This window comes from Hypanus sabinus, unplaced genomic scaffold (assembly GCF_030144855.1).
Source record: "Hypanus sabinus isolate sHypSab1 unplaced genomic scaffold, sHypSab1.hap1 scaffold_214, whole genome shotgun sequence".
In the NCBI taxonomy this organism is placed as follows: Eukaryota; Metazoa; Chordata; class Chondrichthyes; order Myliobatiformes; family Dasyatidae; genus Hypanus; species Hypanus sabinus.
This window is the reverse complement of record NW_026780246.1, coordinates 401,103-406,348: the sequence shown is the minus strand read 5'-3', so window position 1 is coordinate 406,348 and position 5,246 is coordinate 401,103.

Sequence of the window (5,246 nt, the reverse complement as noted above, 5' to 3'; positions counted from 1 at the left end):
AGTGAGGTGGAGGAGGATAAGTGTCAAGCGAGGACTGCTTGTATAGACAGATATCAAAGTTATGTAGTTTTGTACGTGATAGAAATGTTCACAGGTGCATCTATTTCAATCAAGGAGTATTGTCGGCAAGGCAGATGAGTAGGACGTGGATTGCACGTGATGATCTCGACATTATTGCTATTACTAAGTCTTGGTTGCAGGAAGGGCAGGAGTGGCAGCTTCATTTTCCGAGGTTCCGTTGTTTCAGACGTGATCGGGGGTAGGGATGAAAGGGGGAGGAGTGGCATTACCAGTCAGGGAGAATATCACAGCTGTGCGTAGACGGGACAGCCCGGAGGGTTCGTCTACAGAGGCCATATGGGTGGAGCTGAGGAACGGGGAAAGTGTGAGCACACTAATAGGGTTGTATTATAGACCGCCCAATAGGCAGAGAGAATTCGAGGAGCAAATCTGTAGAGAGTTAGCACACCAATGTAAGAAACTGTAAGTTGTAATCGCAGGGGGTTTCAACTTTCCACATACTGACTGGAACTCCCACTCTGAGATATGGTTAGATTGCGTGGAGTTTGTGAAATTTGTTCAGGAAAGTTTTCTAAATCAATATATTGAGGTACCAACGAGAGAGGATGCAATACCTGATCTTCTATTAAGGAACCAGACAGGTCAGGTGACCGAAGTATGTGTAAGCAAACATTTTGGGTCCAGTGACCATAATGTCATTAGTTTCAAGATAATTATGGATAAGGATAGGACTGGTCCGCCAGTTCTGAATTGGAGAAGGGCCAATTTTGTGGAAAAGAGAGAGGATCTGGGAAGAGTGGATTGGGATAAGTTGTTTTCTGACAAGGATGTGTTCAGTAAGTGGAACGCCTTCAAGGGTGAAATTTTGAGAGTGCAGAATTTGCATGTTCCTGCCAGGATTAAAGGCAAAGTTAACAGGCATAGGGAACCTTGGTTTTCAAGTGATATTGACGATCTGGTTAAGTAGATGTTTAGCAGGTATAGGCAACCAGGAACAAATCAGGTACTTGAAGAGTATAGAAAATGTAAAGGAATACTAAAGAAGGAAATCAGGAAGGCAGAAAGAAGACATGAGGTTGCTTTGGCAGATAATGTGAAGGTAAACCCGAAGGGTTTCTACAAGTAAATTAAGAGTAAAAGGATAGTAAAGGACAAGATTGGTCCCCTAGAAGATCAGAGTGGTCGTCTCGGTGTGGAGCCTCACGAGATGGGGGAGATCTTAAACCGTTTTTTGCATCAGTGTTTATTCAGGAAACTGGCATAGCGGATATGAAATTAAGGCAACCAAACAGCAGTGTCATGGGACAAATAGAGATTAAAGAGGAGGAGCTGCTTGCTGCCTTCCGGCGAATAAAGGTAGATAAATCTCCGGGCCTGACATGATATTTCCTCGGACCTTGAGGGAGACTAGTGTAGAAATTGCAGGGGCCCTGGCAGATATATTTACAATTTCCTCAGCCACGGTTGCGGTGTTCGAGGATTGGAGGGTATCTCATGTTGTTCCGTTGTTTGAAAAAGGCTCCAAAATTACACCAGGTCATTACAGGCCAGTAAGCCTGACATCAGTAGTAGGTAAATTATGGGAAGGTGTTCTGAGAGATCGATTATACAAGGATTTGGACAGCCAAGGGCTGATTAAAGATAGTCAGCATGACTTTGTGTGTGGTAGATCGTGTTTAATGAATCCTGTAGTATTTTTCGAGGAGGTTACCAAGAATGCATATGAAGGAAAGGCTGTGGATGTTGTCTACATGGACTTTTGTAAGGCCTTTGACAAGGTCCCACATAAGAGATTAGTTCTAGTTCCAGACACTAGGTATCCATGGAGAGGTTGTAAACCGGATTTGAATTGGCTGTGTGGGAGAAGACAGAGAGTAGTAGTGGATGATTGCTTCTCAGCTGGAGGCCTGTGACTCGTGGTGGATCTCAGGGATCTGTGTTGGGACCATTGTTGTTTGTTGTCTATATTAATGATCCAGATGATAATGTAATAAATTGGATCAGTAGGTTTGTGGATGACACTAAGATGTAGGCATTGTGGACAGCGAGGAAGGCTTTCAAAGCTTGCAGAGGGATCTGGACCAACTGGAAGAATGGGCCAGAAAATGGCAGGTGGAATTTAATGCAGACAAGTGTGAGGTGTTTCATTTTGGAAGGACAAATCAAGGTACGACATACACGATAAACGGTCGGGCACTGAAGAGAGCGGAGGAACCAAGGGATCTGGGGGTTCAGATACACAAGTCCCTGAAAGTGGCATCACAGCTAGACAGGTTTGTAAAGAAGGCTTTTGGCATCCTAGCATTCATAAATCAAAGTACTGAGTACAGGAGTTGGAATATTATGGTGAGGTTGTATAGGATATTGGTGAGGCCAAGTTTGGAGTATTGTGTGCAGTTCTGGTCACCGAACTGTAGGAAGGATATCAGTAAGTTTGAAAAAGTGCAGAGAAGATTTACTAGGATGTTGCCAGGTCTTCAGGAGTTGAGTTACAGGGAAAGATTGAACAGGTTACGACTTTATTCCTTGGAACATAGAAGAATGAGGGGAGATTTGACAGAGGTTTACAAAATTATGAGGGTACAGACAGGGTAAATGCGAATAGGCTCTTTCCACATAGATTAGGAGAGATAAATATGAGAAGGCATGGCTTCAGCGTGAAAGGGGAAAGGTTCACGGGGAGCATTAGGAGGAACGTCTTCACTATGAGGGTGGTGAGAGTGCGGAACGAGCTGCCATCTGATGTGGAAAATATGAACACTCTTAAGCTTTAAGAATAAATTGGATAGATACTTGGATGGGAGAGGACTGGAGGGTTATGGACTGGGAGCAGGTCAATGGGACTGGAGGAATAAGGTTTTGGTACAGACTAGAAGGACCGAATGGCTTGTTTTCTGTGCTGTAGTGTTCTATGATTTTATGATTCTATGGGGAGGAGAGTTCCCACAGGTGAAAGGGGAACGGGGATGGGGAAGAGAGATCCCAAAGGACGAAGGGGGATGGGGAAGCTAGATCCCATAAGAGGAAGGGGGATGGGGAAGAGAGATCCCACAGGAAGAAGGGGATGTGGAAGAGAGATCCCACAGGAAGAAGGGGATGGGTAAGGGAGATCCCACAGGCGGCATGGGAGTGTGGAAGAGAGATCCCACAGCAGGATGAGGCATGGAGAAGAAAGATCCCACAGGAGGAACGGGGATATAGAGAAAGATTAAACAGGATGAAGAGGGAAGGGGTTGAGCGGTTGGCCAGGAGGAGGAGGGATGTGGAAGAGAGTTCCCAAAGGAGGATGTGGGATTGGGAAGAGAAATCTCACGGGACGAAGGGGATTGGGGAAGAGAAATTCCACAGGACAATGGGACATGCCAAATAGAGATCCGACAGGAAGAAGTCGATAGGGGAAAGGGATACCACAAGAGGAAAGTTTATGGGGAACAGAGTTCCAACAGCAGAAAGGGATGGGGAAGAGAAGTCTATAGAAGCAAGGGGGATGGGAAAGAATGATCTCATAGGTGAAAGGGGGATGAGGAGGAGTGATCCCACAAGAGGAGAGAGGATGGGGAAGAGAGATCTCACAGGAAGGGGGGGGGGGGTGTTGTGTGGAAAAGACATTCCACAGGAGGATGAGGAAAGATTAATAGAGAGCCCATAGGAGGAATGGGGATGGGGGCGAGATTTCAAATAATGGAAGGGGGATTGGGATGAGAGATCCCACAGGAGAATTCCAAGGGTAAATTATAATCCTACAAGACGAGCGGATGCAGAAATTTTTTATACGTGTGTGTTGGGTCTGAACAGAGTCCCAGAGGAGATGCGCACTCGCTCTTTGCGTATCTGGAAGTGAGCAAAGTCACACACGGGGAATGGCAGTGGGAGGACATTCTCACAATGGTATTTATTTCCTCACTGGGACAGTCTGCTGATGGTCTCTTGTGAATTTCTCACCCACCAGCTGCAGTCAGTGTCGGTCTGGGTGTCAGTAACAGTGAGAAGGAACATTGTCAATGGATGTGTCACAGGCAGCGAGAAACACGGCCATTCCTGCAAGTTACCACCATTAAACCAATGGCCGTTGTTCACTGATTTGATGAAATCTCCCAACATCCCTTCACAAGGAACCACAGAACCCTCCAGTCCTTGGGGAATTTCTGAATGATCCCCTGGGAATTTGTCACAATTCTTCACAATCTGATTTACTACAAATTTACCGAAAATCCTTTACGTTGAAACAACACAATAAGACAGTTTCACAGTTCAGAGTGAGAGATGTCTAATTACCTCAACATCTGGCACTTGTGCAGCCCAGGTCCCAGCCGCTGCATTCCTTCACACTGAATGTGGCAGTTCTCCAGGTTGAGCTGTTTTATTGTATCACAGAGTCCGATGGCATGAGACAGGACCGCGCAGTCAATCGGGGTCAGTGTCATTCCACAGAATGAAAGTGTTTCCACAGATCCCAGTGCGGCCTGAGCCAGTCCACGATTCTGAGACTCAAACAGGTAGTGCAATGTGTTCAGGAGGCTCATTTTACCAGCTTCACTCTCTGTGTTTCCACTCTGGCGTTTAACCTCCTCCTTCACCCAGTCAATCACCCGGCAGGTTGTTTGACGAGGAAATGGACCCAGAAACTCCTCCAGGCCCCGAGCTGTCATTGGGGAGGAGAGGCCAGCAACAAAACGGAGAAATACCTCAAATCGTCCATCAGTCGTGTTGTGGGCTTCAGTGAGGAATTTCAGGATATCTTCGGGATGTGGATTCAGGAATTGTGCGACTGCAGCTACAAACTCTTGGATGGTGAGGTGTGGGAATGTGTACACCACGTTCTGGGCAGAATCCTCTCTCTCCAAAAGCTCCATCAGGAACCCGGACAGGAACTGGGAAGGCTGCAGACTGTAGTTGACCAAATCTCCATCTGTAAACACAATCTTCCTCTAGGACACTCCTCTGAAGGCCATCTGACCAACCCTGAGCAACACATCACGGGGGTCTCAATCTCACGGCCGTGGTTTTTCAGGATGTTGTAAATATAGTAGGAATACAGTTGGGTGATGGTCTTGGGAACTCGCTGCGGGTCCCTGACTCTTTGTGTGAAATAGGGGCCCAGTGCCAGGGCCAGGATCCAGCAGTAAGAGGGGTTGTAGCTCATGGTGTACAGGATCTCGTTCTCCTTCACATAATTGAAAACAGCTCCGGCCACAGTCTGATCTTCAAAATGTCTGATGAAATAT